This window comes from Heliangelus exortis, chromosome 16, assembly GCF_036169615.1.
Source record: "Heliangelus exortis chromosome 16, bHelExo1.hap1, whole genome shotgun sequence".
Taxonomy (NCBI): Eukaryota; Metazoa; Chordata; class Aves; order Apodiformes; family Trochilidae; genus Heliangelus; species Heliangelus exortis.
This window is the reverse complement of record NC_092437.1, coordinates 16216917-16231587: the sequence shown is the minus strand read 5'-3', so window position 1 is coordinate 16231587 and position 14671 is coordinate 16216917.

Sequence of the window (14671 nt, the reverse complement as noted above, 5' to 3'; positions counted from 1 at the left end):
CGCCACCCGGTGTTCCCCTCTCCAGCCTGGGATGGGGTACGGAGGAGGGACAATAGTCCCCGGTGCTCCCTGCTCTGGCGTGGATTATGGCACGGGAAGGGGGAGTTAGCTCCCCAGTGCTTCCCTGCTCCAGCTCGGGATGGGGCACAGGGAAGGACCCCGGCCCCCGGTGCTCTGTTACCTGTCCTTGGTCTGGCCCTGGGGACAAGGACACCCCCGTGCCGGGATGTGTCGCAGGAGGAGCAGCAGAATCCAAGCAGGGGCCAGATGGCTCAGCCCCTCGTGTCCCCAGAAGCCACAGCCCCCTCCCCTTCACACATACACCCCCCCCCTCCGCAGTCGCAGGCCTCTCGCCTGCAGCCCAAGCCCACCCTGGGGTGCCCAGGGGCAGCAGGATGTGGCCGCTCAGCAAGGGTAAGGGGATGAAGGCCTGGGATGTACGCGTACAGGGCTCCCTGTACATGTGTACCGAGTGGGGTGCTCGGGGAGCTCAGGGAGCACCCACACCCGTGCCCAGCCAGATCCTGCGGACGACCTCGGGGCGGGTGCTGTCCTACAAGTATTTTTGTACCATGCACCATTTTCCTAAAACATTTTTGGCTCCTTTATAAGGGCTGGCGATGGCTCTGGAGGCTCCGCAGTGCCTTGCCAGCCTGCCTGCAAGGCGGGGCGGGGGCTGCCTGCATCAGCCCTGGCCCCAGGGGTACCTCAGGAGCCAGTTTGTTTCCAGTGGCCTCGGGGCAGGCACTTTCTAATAGCCTCAGCTGGTGTTACACAGCACTGAGGCACAGGGAGATAGTGTCTGCAGACATTTCAGACGAGTCCGTGTTGTTTTCCCCTTGCTTGTCCTGTTCCTTGAAAACAGGAACAGTGTTACCTTTGGCATACCCGTAGGTTTGGTTTTTGTTTTTTGATTTCTTTTTTGATTTCTTCTACCTCTTAGTGTAAGAGTGCCCTTTGCACTCTTAGCACTTCAGGCTACAGAGGTCCCAGATCCACTGCAAAAGGATTTATAATTGACATGTACCAGATTTATAATTAACGTGTACGAGCGGCTGGGAAGAGGAACAGGGCGAGGGGCTCTGGCTGCTCTGGCAGAGGGGCTTCAGTATGTGCCCAGCTCAGCAAAGCCCTTCCCCAGCCGGGGGTGGCAGCCAGCCCTGAGCATCAGCCACGCACAGAGGGAAAAAATGCTCCCCGGGCTCCCTCCCACGCAGCAGCAGCTGTGGAATTTCTTGAGGTTGCAGCAGAGGAAACCCTGAAGGCTATTTCTTCACAAAACAGACGGTTTACATATTCCTAATTTTCTTTTTGCTAAGAAGTCTGGGGTTTGGCTGAGGTGACTCCTTGCCTTTTTTAGGATAGTGCAGCTCACTGTAACAAGCACTTCTACAGCACCCTGTCACACAGCCAAAGGTGGGTGTCACCCTATAATCCCATCCCTTGCACAACCCATTGGGCCATCCAGGCCCTGCTCCAGCTGCCCATGCCACTAGGTTTGAGTAGAGCAGAGGGGAATTTTGTTCCTTGGCCCTTGAGAGGAGTCAGGGCTCATTTTCCCTGCGTTGTTGCTCTGAGATTTGAAAGCCAGACAGCTCCAATCAGCAGTTTGTCCAGGTTTTTTATTCACTCCCAGCACTGCTTTTGATACTTCCAGCCTTTAATGCCATGTCCCTACCTGGAGATGCATCAGGGACCCTAAATACTGGTTTTAGCACAGAAGGATGGCACCATTTGGCTTGTTTTCTATCATTTCTCAGCTCTGTGCCCAGCACAGTGGACGCTGAGAAGCACAGCCTGGAATCACAGAAGCCTCCTGGATGGTGTCAGTGCCAGGTGGAGGGAGAAACCCTGCCTTTCCCCACCTGCTGCTGGGCTGGAGAAAACTCCCAGATTCCTCAAGCCAGGGCACAGCACACCAGCTTCACCTCCCTCAGATAAACCCTGCCAGCGGTGTGAGGCCGATGTGAAGGTAGAAAGCTAGTCCCACCACCACTTCAGTACAGGGGACAATCCTGTTCTCCCCCCCTTCAGCAATTAATGTTCCTTTGACAGTTGCATTAATTACTTATGTAGAGACCCAAGGCAAGTACTGTAAGTTTTGGTTCTTTCTAATGAAACTCAAGAGTCCAAAGCTCTCCAAAAGACCTTGCTCCCGAACTGGGAGGCTCGGTTAGATCAGCGGGGGTACGTGGGGAGGGGAGCAATAGGGCTCAGCAGACTGCTGCAGGTTTTGGGTCTGGGCTCCAGGTTTTAATCAAAGACACAACCCATTTGCTGGTTCTTCTGTACAGCTGGGTCAGGCAAGAGCTGTGCTCAGATGATGTTGGGCACTCAATGATGTTCTTGGGGTCCTGCTGCCCCTCAAACAGAGATGTGGCTGCTTATGGAAATGGCAGCAGGAGCAGAGGGGAAGGGGCTAGGGAGCACAGGGGGGCTGTGATGCAAAGCCAGGGATGCTGCCACAGTCCCCAGGGGGGGAATCACTGCTTTTTAGCTGCAAAAGAGCATCTCTGGTGTCCATTCCTCCTCTAAGGGGTCCCCAAGAGGAGGAGATAGCGGTGTGCGCTGTGTTGGGCCCCATGCCCTCCACTCCAAGCTGTCCTCCCAGCAGTGTGTTCTCTGCTCCCTGTTCCCATGTTGCCTCCTGGCTGATTCCCACTAGGGCCTGAGTCCCCGTGTCATTCCCCCCCCCCCAGGCCTTTCCTCTCCACCCCCCCTGAACTTGGGCATTAAACAGCTATAATTAGGCTCATTTCTTTGGCATAGCCTGGAGCTGTGTCAGAGCACACCAGTCTATTTATAGAGTGCTGTGAGATGTTCTGTTACTTGTGTTAATTCAATTAATCCCTTCTGAAACAAAATAAAATAATTTTAGAGCTCATGTTCAGTCCCTGGGACAACATTTTGGAACTACACTATAGTGTAGGAATATGCTGTTTCCAGGTAGCATATGAAGCTGCTGGTAGTGCTCAGGATGCTCTGGTAGTCTTTATCCCTGATGCTTCTCTGCTCAGTGTCCCCTGGGAATTCGGGGGGTAGGGGTGGGGCACAGTCAACACTGCCCTCTAAGACTGAGCCCTGTGAAAACCCTGCAAGGGGTGGGAAAGAAATAAAATAGTTTTTATTAGATAGATATTCATACAGATAGGTTTTCATATAGATAGGTTTTAATACAGATAGTAATAGATTTAGATACACAATAGGTATTTAACAATTGATTCATCCTTTGTTATGGAGGAAATGCAATGAAATGGCATTGTCTGACTTTAAAATCACTGGAGTCTTTTAAGTTGAGAGTACTTTCTTTTTGCTTTAGGACATAATTAGTCCCTACAAAGTTTCTTCCATCTCAGAGGCTCTTCTCTTACCAAACCCTTGTGCAGCCACAATCAGCTGAGTTCTCATAGCATGAAAATCCTTTTGCTACCACGTGGCAGATCTTGTGTTATCAGGGCAGGATCACTTCTATCACAGAACATGAGACCAGATGAGAAAAAGCAGCTCCCAAGAGCTAACAGGGAAAGGTGGAAGTTGTTGCACATTAAAGCCCAGCATTCACTGCCTGCTGCAGCCTCTGCTTCTCAGATACTCAAGACCCAAGAGACACCAGTGGCTGGGACCCTCAGTCAGCCCCCAGGGTAATTTAACAGACATAAATGAATCTCAGAGATCAGCACATGAGCTGCAGATTGTAAAATCTACCATTATGTTTGCAGTTTTAATTGGGCCAATTGGCCCCACTGGTCTCTTCTGTAGAGACCAAGGCAAATCCTCTGTGTTTTGGTTAAACTGTAGCTTGCAAATAAAAAAGTTGTTTCCTCCCTCCCTGCACTGGGGAAGCAGCATCTCCTGGACTGCAGAGTTGGTGGGATCCACCACTGGAGATGCCACTCAGACTTTATATGTCCCTTGATGTCATGGCTGCAGTATCTGTAGCACCAGAGACAGAGCTCCTGGGGAAACTGAGGCACGGAGTGAGGGTGGGAGGGTCTTGGCTCAAACAGAACTGTGAGGAGCACTGAGCACATCACTGCTGTGTTTCCCAGCTTCATGGATGATGCATGGGGGCTTGGTGATGTTGTCTGCTGGCCAACACTGGTAACGTGCCCTCTCCCTTTTGCATGAGCAGCATCTCCCCTGTGGGCAACACATGCCCAGATAATGCTGCCTGTTGGGGTGTTTGAGCTCTGGGTGTTTCATTTACGGCTATCAGCCCTTTCCCTGCCCCCCATCTGCTCCTACCTGGCTTTAGTTGCGTCCCACATGCTAAAATCTTGGGGTGGGCTGCGAGTTCAGGGGGGTTATGGACAGGGGAACACCTGCAAGCAAAACTTCCTCCAAGACAAACAGTCCCACAAATGGAGGGAGCTTCTGGATGGCCCCTGCAGACAGGGACTCCTGTGCACCCCTCCCAGTGACCCCATGTCCGTGCAAACACCAATCCACCCCAGCAAAGCCATGCTGTGGAATGTGCCATCTCTCCTGGAGCAGGAAGGTGGCTGGGTCCCAGCACCCCACACTCTTCTGGGCTTTATTGAATTCAACAAATAGACTGACCTAAAATAAATATCACTTCTTTACACTGCCACCGGTCCTCTCCGATGGCCCCTCAACATGACAACACCAAGGTTGTCTGGAGTAGTAGGAGACCTTGATGGATGTTACTTCATTCCCTATTCACCGGAGTGCTGCAGGAACAGCCTCCTGGTCCCGAGCACAGAACAGAGGAGCAGGAAGGATGGGATGAGCTTTGCATCACAGGAAAAGGCTCTTTATGAGCCCGAGGGATGTTATTCCCTGAAGGATGTTCCCCTGGGGCTGGCTGAAAAGCTACTTTCAGTATCAGATTTCTAAGTTCAGTGCATAGAATCACAGAACTCCAGCCTGGTTTGGCTTGGAAAAGACCTTAAAGCTCACCCAGTGCCACCCCTGCCATGGGCAGGGACACCTCCCACAGCCCAGGGTGCTCCAAGCCCCATCCAACCTGGGCTGGAACACTGCCAGGGATGGGGCAGCCACAGCTTCTCTGGGCACCCTGGGACAGGGCCTCAGCACCCTCACAGGAAATAATTTCTTACTAATATCTAATTTAGATCGAGTCTCTTCCCATTTAAAGCCATTCCCCCTCATCCCACCCCTCCAGACCCTTGTCCCAAGTCCCTCCCCAGCTTTCCTGGAGCCCCTTCAGGCACTGGAAGGTGCTCTAAGGTCTTCCCACAGCCTTCTCCAGGCTAACAACCCCAACTCTCTCAGCCTGGCTTTGTAGGACAGAGACGTCCTCACAGGAGCATCCTTCTACTGGGGGTAACCTGGGGTCTCACCTTCTCTGCAAGGGGTACTTCTGACCATGGGGGATGCTGCATGTCCTCCCCGGGACCGTTCCTCCTTCCCACGAGGGGGAAGGACCAGCTCTGGGCCGAGTTTCGGTGTCTCTGGGTGGAGAGATACCACTCTGCAGGATTTCCAGCGGACAGCAGAGGCCAGCAAAGAGCCGCTCTGCGCCCAGCCCGTCCTGTCCTGAGTCGGGGGTGGCCGGAGCTGGGGCAGCTTGTGCCCAAAGCCACCCATCTAGCTGGGTGCTGCCTGCTGGGGGACAAAGCCCTCCCGGGTCCTGGAGGAGCACAGGCGGTGCTTTACCACCAGCTGAGAACCCCCACGCTCAGCTCACAAGTTGTAGCATCTGCCCTGACCCCCCACCTGCAGCCCTGGGAAACATGTGGGACCATGGCTACTGCAAAATGGGTGGCACTGATGGGAGAAAAGGGGGACTTTGCTCCCTTTGGGTCATCACAGAAGACACGGCTTTGTGCCCCAGAGCCCCAGTCCAGGACCCAGAGGTAACAGGGGACATGCTTCCTCTGGGCCACCCACTGTTGGTTGTTGGAGTCACAGAATGGTTTAGTTTGGAAGAGACCTTCAAAGATCTTCCAGTCCTACCTCCTGCCATGGACAGGGTCAACTTCTACTAGATCTGGTTGCTCAGAGCCCTGTCCAACCTGACCTTCATGCCCTAAAGATGGGGCAGCCACAGCTCCTCTGGGCAACCTGGTTCCATGTCTCACCACCCCCATCATTTAAAATTTCCATCTTTATCCAGGATAAGGGGGGGGGGGGGGTCTGGAAAGGGATGTTCACCTCTTCTCACTGCATAGGTTTCTCGGGGGTGGTGTCCCAAGGTCCCCCAGCATGCCCTGGGGATGCCCCCCAGCATGCTCAGCACCATGTCCCTGAGCCCCACTCTCCCCTTGCCTACCAAATTCCTTTCACAAGGCACCTTGTGCTCCCTCCCAGCTTGGCAGCCATCCCTGACACTCCTGCTCCACAACAAGAGCTATTTTTAACCCCCAGCTGCACACTTTCCCCAGCCCAGCCTCCTGCCCTCCCTGTGCCCAGCACTATCCCCAGCTCCCAGCTGGGACCCCACTGCAGCTGGGGACAGGCTCTGCTTGTGTCCCCCACAGCCAAGATGGATGCAGAGGGGTTCATTTGTGTCTATCATTTCTGTGGACCCCCTTCACTGCTCCGTGCAAAACTCTTTTTACATCCTGAGAAGTGGCTGGAGCTTCTTTCCTGGGAGGATGTGTACATGAACATGTGGCCCCTGCTCCTTCCACGTTTCCCAAATGTCTTTTGAGATCCCTGGCCCAGGTCACTCAAGCAAGCTTAGGGCTGCCCAGGGTATAACTCTGGGAGCTTTGCCAGGTCTTTGTGACAGTCAGGGGAGGAGACTGGATGTGGAGAAGCTGCAGCTCCACAGGTATAGGGGCAGGCAGGGTCTGTGAGCACTCCTCATCCTTCCCAGGGTTGCTGGACCCCTCATGCCTCGAGTAGACTCCCCACAGCCCTGAGCTCTGAGCTGCTGCTGGCCATGGGACACACACTGCCCATCTCAGTGCAACTTCTAAGGGCTGTATAAATCAAGAATCAGAGCAGCACCTTGAAACCACACAGCTTGGGAAAAGCTCAGCAGGATGATCCATCTCCATTCCAGGGTGGATGCTCCAGGCACAAGCCCTGAGAGGGTCTGTGTAGGGGCTGGGTGGGCTGCAGCAAAGGGGTGGGGAGCATCACCCCTGCTGTGGGCTCCTCATCCAGCCCATGGCATCTCCAAAGGAGACGTCAGCACGAGAGAGGACCCAGGGATGGCAGCAGTGACCCCCAGGGGAAGGATACCCTGAACATCACCCACTGCCCTAGACTGGCCCTCACTTGCCCCTGATATAGCCCTTTGCTCCTTTCCAATGAGAGGTTTTAATTTACCCTCTTGGCTGGTGAAATCCTATCCCAAGCAATTCCCCAGCCATTCCTCTGAATCACAGTAATTACCTCATTACTTTCATATTAATAGAAATCATATGGCCTGGAGAAGATAATTGAAATTAGCCCCATGCTGCTGGCAAGGGGGACCAGAGGGGGCCTGAGCAGGATGAGGGGCACACAAAGCTGAGCCCTGGCTGGACCCTGGCACTCACAGGGTGAGTTTAGAGGTGCCTGTGGGGCTGCTGCCCAGCCAGTTGTGCCCCAGAGGTGAACTATTGCTGGACTTTGCCTGACAGCACCAGAAGGGAGGAGGCAGGATGGATGCTCATGCTGGCCTGTGTTGGGCTCCTGCCAGTCAGCCTGGGAGTATGGTCAACCAGATGCTGGAGCCGTTCACCCTCTTGTTGCCATCTCTCCTGCCCCCTGCTCCCAGCCAGGGCATCCAGGAATGCCTATCAACATCATGGGGCTGTTGGGGCTGTTCCCATTTTTTTTTTCTGGGGATATAATGAAGAAAAAAAGGTCCATTCTCTGTCAGAGTCTCAGAGGCAGCACAGTAGTGGGGAGCTCTGGCAGGTCCTGCCATGCTCCCATGGACCCACCTGCTGACCCTCCAGCTCTCACCCCACCTGCTCCCCATCAGATGGGAGGTGACCCCCAACAAAGGCCAGGGCCATGTCTGCCACCCTTGGGCTTTGCCCCGACACGTGTCTTCTTAACCTCTTCCTTGGAAGCAGCTGCTACCAGGGGTCCCTCCTTTGTGGCCCCAGTGTGCAGCAGACAATTCTTCCCATCTGGCCAGTGAGGCCTCATCTGTTGGAGACCCCCTGCCCCGGCTTATAACAGCATTAACCTCCCACCTGCCCCCTGCCCACCCACCCCACACACACCCCCCAGCAACTGTCACCAAGAGCCCCACGTGCCCAGGGGGCCATCAGGCTGGGGACAAGCCAGCAGCTCACAGGGATGGACATCGCTGCCTGCACCTCTGACATTGCCTTCCCAGAGCAGGGCTGGGAATCTTCTCTTTTCTCCCTCCTCCCAACATTACAGAATCACAGAATGTCTTTGATTGGAAGAGACCTTCAAGATCATCCAGTCCAACCTTTGACCAACCCTGTAAGTTCATCTCTAAGCCATGTCCCTGAGGACAAGGTCCACATGCCATTTAAATACCCCCAGGGCCAGTGACTCCACCACTGCCCTAGGCAGACTGTTCCGATGCCTGACAACCCTTTCAAAGAAAAAATGTTTCCTAATATCCAGCCTATACCTCCCCTGGCATCCCTTGCATCCACGTCCTCTGGTCCTGTCAGACTACTAAGGAGAAGAGGCTGTGCCCTCCTCGCTCCAACCTCCCTTGAGGTAGGTGAAGAGAGCAATAAAGTCTCCTCTCAGCCTCCTCTTCTCCAGACTAAACAACCCCAGCTCCCTCAGATACTCCTGACAGGACTTGGGATCATTTTGAGAACCCAGCCTGGAAAGGTTGTGCCCAGGAACAGTGCTGGTGCCCTGACCAGTGCCTGTGGGTGCTTCCCACAAAGGTTGCTTAAGGGAAATGCAGCAGGTAAATGCTGCTCACGGGTGCTGGACATGGAAATGCAGAGTCTGGGAGCCCCAATGGAGCAGGGAGCAGCCAAGGGGAGGGCCAGGGATGCCAGGCAGGCAGAGGAGGTTGGCTCCCCCCTTGGATGGGTGTCAGGAGCAATGCAAGGACAGGGACCAGGCAGGACAAGGGAGGGTGGAAATTCACCTCCAGGGGCTGGAAAAGTCCCCACATTCATGGCTGTGGGTGGGGAGGATGAGTCCAGCCATGGCTCCAGCAGTGCTGGGACTCAGGACCAGGACCCCAGCATGAGGGCTCCATTCCATGCCCACTGCCACCAAGCCATATGCCCTTACCCCTTGCTCAGCACCACACTCCTTGGGGAGCTGGGGGGATGCTGGGACACCCTGGGACCACCAGCAACAGATCCAAGGAGAAGGGTCAGGCTCCAGAACCTCCTGGGAAAAGGAGTCATGGCACAGGGTGGTATCCCCTGGCTGTATCCCAAGGCCAGGGACAAGAAGAGGTGAGACCAGGCCACCACCACCTCCCTCACCAGCCACCCATCCCTCCAGAAGCCTTATCTGCTGCTAATGCTTCACAGCAGCCTCCCCAAAGCTTGCAGGCTTGGCAAGAGACTCCCAGAACGCATTTGCTCCAAATGGATTGTATCAGGAGGAGAACAAAGCACTGGAGAGCTTTCAAAGCAAAGTTGTGATCACAGGATCACTGCCTGCTGGAGAGGCAGCCGGTCCCCTCCCGCCCCAAAAGCCACCAGGCAGTGGGTTGGTGTCCCCCAGCTGTCCCCTCCCAGCCCCAGCTCTGCTGTCCCATGGGGGCGGTGAGGCAGGAGCTGTTCAACAGATGCTGACCATAAGACAACAAGCTCCATTTTCAACAAAATACGTCCTGGCTTCACTCCAGCTGCAAATGAAAAAATAAGATATCTTTTTTTTTTTTTTTTTCTTCCTCCAAAGTTTCTTGGAAAGCTGGTGCAGGCCAGGCTCTGGAGCTAATGCTGACCTCACCATCATGGGATGTCCCATGGGTGCTGGCCTGCTTTGTTTCCCATCCCTGGGGCAGGCAGCTCCAGGCAGCATCTCCTGGGGTAGAGCAGTTGGCTGAGTGGACTTTTTTCTCTCCAACACCCTCATGGACTTGGGAAAAAAAAGGGAAATATTCTCTCTTCCACCAATCTTATCATAAATTGCAATCCCAATGTCAGGAGAGCTGCTGATGTGGAGGCTGCCCCAGCCTGGCCCATGCTCCATGCCCTGGGAGGGCTGGCAGTAGTGACCCTGAGTGATGCCATAGACACATGTTGCATGGAGCTCAGCATGCACCATACTTGTGGTGTCCCTGAGGACGGGGTGGCACATGGGGAACCATGCTCCCCAGGGAGGACTCATGTAGAAGAAGGAACCGTGTAGGCAGAGGACAGAAACAGACCAGGAAGTCATGTTGGCTTGGCTTCCCCTCCACACAAAGATGGTGTCAGCAGTGAGTCAGCTCCAATAGGTATGTGAAATCATAATTTAAGAATGCTGAGAAAACAGAAAAAGCACAAAAAAAACCCAACCCAACCCAACCCAACCAAACACAAAAACCAAAAAAAAAAAAAAGGGGGGGGGGGGAAAACCCAATCATTAAGCAAAAGCAACAGAGATGGTGCAGATTTTGGAGCCTCAGCACTGGGCAGTGGCATGAAAGAGGATGGGTTTAGTAACTGAACCCTCTTCAGGAAGCATTTAGGTAACTAGAAAATTTCATCAGGGCCAGGAAAAAAGGAAAAGAAACGCAAGAACAACGGCTGTCTGCTGTGGACCAGAGCACCCCATGGCCCTGCAGCACCCTGCCTAGTGGTAGTGGGCTGGAAGGACCTACATGAGATCCCAGAGACTCTCCCAGTACATTCCTAACCCATGAGCAATGTCACAACCACCAGGGCTCCTTTGAACAAGTGCCATTGGGAATCTGGGGAAACAATTGAGCTGCCCAATGCCAGGCTCTGCAAACTGCCTGACTCATTATCGTATTTCCAACAACAAACTCTAAATTCCTTTGTGCCAGATTAAGAAGAGGAAGAGATGCAGACGCTGCTGCTGGAGGCTTAGATATCCCTGTAGCCACAGCAGGAGAAATGCAGCGCAAGCAAGCAGCCTCCTGCAGAAGGTGTGAGGTGGGTCACTGAGAGTCCATCTCAAAACACAGGAAAATCAAGGAAAATGCCACAAACTCATAAATGCAAAGAAAAAGGTTTAACCAGTGGGCAAAGGGAGGTCTGTGTGCCCTGTGGGGAGAGCCTGTGAGAAGAAAAGCTTTGCACCTGGAGGACGGTGCTGGATGATGGTGGGAGTGGGAGAGGGAAGGGGTCCTGCCCATTGCTGATGGGGGCTGCGCCCAAGGCCTCCAGCACACCTGGAAAGCCCCCAAAAACTGGACAAGGAAGGGAAGAAGAGACTTCAAGGATGGGGCATTGCACAGTCCCGATGCAAATGCAGAACAAAGCTGAGGAAAGGCCAGAGCTAAGCTCAGAGGAACAGCAAAGCAGCCAGAGCATGAAAATCAGCTGGGTGTTAATGTCAAACAGGGCTGTGAAACCTTCACCTGCACATTGGTGAGGGACAGAGAAGTAGGAGAGAGCCAGGTGAAAATTCACTGACATAAGTTCAGCTCTCTTGGTCCACAGGTGCCAGGGAGGACTCTAGACTAATGCCCCAGCAACCCAGCACTGCCATGATGAGGTACCATGAGGTGAGATAGAGTCACACACAGCACTCAGCCCAGGACATGAATTCATCTGTGGGGACACATTCTACCCTTGCCCACTCCTGGCCTGCAGCATCCCCATGGGTGTGAAGCTGGGCACCAAACCATGGCTGCCATGTCCCAGGTGGAGACCAGGGCTGGGTTCTGAGAGCCAGACAAGTGTCAGCAGCAACAAAAGATGGACTTACAATAAGCAAACCAAACAATCCACCTTCAATGTACCCTTCAAAGAGTGTCCACTGGATGCACCACCAAGGATGGCAGTAAGGAAGAACATTGTGACAGGGGCTCCCAGCTCATGCTGAGGAGCAGGCACAGGTATGAGCACCAGAAACAGCTCTTTCCATGGGTGGAGGCAGCTGCGGTGATTGCACTGTGCACAGTGATTGTCAGAATATTGCACACTAGGAAACAGCCAGCATTGAAGAGATGCTACTTGAGATGGCTGACAGACATCTTCCCAGTTCTTCTCTCTGGAGATGGATGCTGGCCACAACTCAGGGCTGAGCAAAGTCCCTGGCTGAGCTGGGCCAGGCTGCAGCTTGGTTCTGGATCCTCCCTGGGCTTCCTAAAGCTGTGACCTGTATCCAAAGAGCTAAAAGAGATGTGCAAGATGCCTGTAGGGCCTGTGGGACAGGCAGGCAGAGGAGGTCTAGCTGGAGCCCTGGTGTCACCATCTGTGTGGGTGTAGATTTGCCCTCCCAAACTGTTCCAGCCCTGTTGCAAGAAGTGAACGTCGTTGAGAGTGGGAGCTCTGTACCAAAACTGGATGTAGGAGCTATTGGTGGTCTTGGTTAGCGGAGAGGACTAACAGCGACCAGCCTTGCTCCGATCCTGCTCAGGAATGAGCTGCCTGGCTACACCCAGCCTCACCTTTTATTGGCTCTAGGTCTTGAGCATGCTCAGTGGGGCCAGCCCTAACTGGGCACAGGTGAGACTGATCACCGGCCTGGCTCATTTCCTGGCAAGTCCTGGCACCTGTTTCCTACACAGCCCCATAGAGCTCTTTGCCTTGGATGGGGAAGATGATCAAAGAGCTTTGATATAATCCTGTGTGATCTGCATAATGCAGCCCTGAAAGCTGCTGCTCTCACCAGCCCTGTCACACGGAGCTCCTGGGTCTTCCTCTCCCACTTTTCTTGTGGCTTGACTTGTGGCTGGGAGAGAAACCATGATCTAAAGAACTCTCCCAGCTCTCCAGGCAGGGGCACCCCCAGTCTCGAGCCTCTGGAGAGCCTGATAGGCAGCTTGTTGTCTGGGACATGAGCACCTCGTGATCAAAGAGGGACAGATGAAACATGAAAGTGTATTGAGACTTTTTCATAGAGATTCTTTGAGGGTGCCACACTGCTGGTGGCTTATGAAGAAGGTGACCTTCTTGGCTTCCCCCATCTCCTCCATCCTGGGAAAGAAAATTCCTGCTAGAGTTTTAGCCAGGGCTGAGCATTGCAGAATAACAAAATCCAACCCCTTCAACCCTGGGAAAAAAACCTACTTCCCTTTGTGATTGCTGGCTGGCTTTAAATTACAAAAATAAAGCAAAAATAAAAAAAACAAACCACCCCACTGGTGCCTGCAGCCAGCTGCTGTGCCTGCAGGAGACTCCATGCCTGGTCATGGGTGTTTTTGCAGGGCTGTGAAGTGGCTGCACCCGTGCTAGACACAGCCCTTGTCTTTGCTGCCAAGGCAGGGACAGATACCCAACACTGTCAGCTGCCACACTGCCACGTGGAAGTGTCTCATCAAAGTGACTCCCCAGTAAATCACCCCAAAGGGAGGATGCACCCAGTTGGGCAGCATCTGCAGACTACAGGACAGGCAGGGGCAGAGCTGGTGGCATCTCAGCACCTGCAACTGTCTCCAGTAATACCACCCAAAGGATGCAAAATGTGGGGGAAAAAATAAATATAGCTCAAAGGAGACTCAGAGATTGAAGGGAAATGGCCATTAGCAACCCTCCATCTGCAGTAAAAAAGCCAACCATGTCCAGCACTCCGGATCTAATGGTTTTTTAATATTCTCATGGCACTGTGGTATATATGGTAAGAGACACTTGGAGGTCTTGCATGAGCATCATTACTTGGGGGTCTGCTCACAGAGTTCAGCCTCTTCCTTTCCCTGCCAGCTGCCTTGGAGATGTAGATGTTTCAATTATTATGACAAGCTGCATATTCCAAATTAAGGCCAGAGGAGTGTCTCTGTCTTATACAGAAAGAAGGGGAGAGGGGGGGAATATCCTTAAAAGGCAAAGAAATGAACTCAGAAATTAATAAGGCTGATTGACAATGCTGCTTTGGAAACTCTGGTACCATATGGCATCCTTGAATGGCTGCAGTGCTGTTCGGATGGAGCTGACCAGCTGGAGAGTTACTGTGGGTTGTTTGTAATCGTAATAATGGATATCAGATGGCTGGTGTGGAGCAGTTTATAAATGAGAACAGACAATGAGCCACACTGTTTGTCAGGAAATCATTGCTGATATGGGCTTTGGGCTCCCCACCACTCCTGGGCTTAGCTGGTGGCTGTTCCCAGGGCACCCTCAACTGCTGGGTGGTGCAGGTCCTGCCAGGAAAGGCACAGGACCGGGGCAGGTCACCATCAGCACCCAGGGCAAGTGGTCCAGCCATGAGCAAAACTGACAAAAAAATGCCCTCACCCTCCTGGTACTTCATGCAGAGCCCCAGACAGCACTAGAGATATCTTTGTGCAAAAAGGGATCTGTGCAGCCCGTGCCTCTCTTGGGAAGCCAAAGCAAACAGACCCAGCCAGGGAGCTGACGAAGCCTCGGGAGCCATCCAGGCTCATAGGGCTGATGAGGGCTCACATGCTGACACTTCCAGATTGGTTTTTGTGCTCAACAGCTGGAAAAATCACAACAGTTCAGAATTTGCCATTTAATGGATTTTTTTTTTTTTTCATAACATCAGTAACAGTGAAATTAATTATTTCAGTTTCTGCTGATCTCCAGCTCTGTGATGTGTCACATAAAACAAAGCCTGAGTTTGGAATGAAAACGTCACATGCTTGTTCCCTCATCTTTTCCAAAATGAAACTCCATCCAAATGAACACAGGGCATTGCCTAGCTGGAATGT